This window comes from Petaurus breviceps, unplaced genomic scaffold (genome assembly GCF_028583685.1).
Source record: "Petaurus breviceps papuanus isolate PSGF00001 unplaced genomic scaffold, PetGlider_PUasm1.0 98, whole genome shotgun sequence".
NCBI lineage: Eukaryota > Metazoa > Chordata > Mammalia > Diprotodontia > Petauridae > Petaurus > Petaurus breviceps.
In genome coordinates this window covers 10449712-10450097 of record NW_027187460.1, presented here as the reverse complement: position 1 = coordinate 10450097, position 386 = coordinate 10449712, and the positions used below count along the sequence as shown (strand labels likewise).

Here is a 386-nt window from a genome sequence, read left to right as displayed (position 1 = left end):
AGAGAGAGAGAGAGAGAGAGAGAAAGAAAGAAAGAAAGAAAGAAAGAAAGAAAGAAAGAAAGAAAGAAAGAAAGAAAGAAAGAAAGAAAGAAAGAAAGAAAGGAAGGAAGGAAGGAAGAAAGGAAGGAAGGAAGGAAGAGAGGGAAAGAGAGAGAGAGAAAGAAAGAGAGAGAGAGAGAGGGAGGGAGGAAATGAGAAAGGAAGGAAGGAAGGAATGAAGAAAAAGAGAGAGGGAGGAAGGAAGGAAGAAAACTGGGCACACTCTAAAAGGGTCATTGTTAAGGAATTGGTAGCTTGTTTTTTTTTATAATATATAAACAGGTAGAGAAGACAGCCACATAGATTATATAAATGATAAAAGATTAGATATGAGAGAGAGAGAGAGA

The 386-nt window shown here is 36.8% G+C and overlaps 1 long non-coding RNA gene across 1 annotated transcript in view; it reads right to left on the bottom strand.

Moving 5' to 3' along the window:
• The window catches only part of LOC138155952 (uncharacterized), a 14446-nt gene that overhangs the window by 3037 nt on the left and 11023 nt on the right, over nucleotides 1–386 (bottom strand). The gene's annotated exons all lie outside the window — the stretch shown is intronic.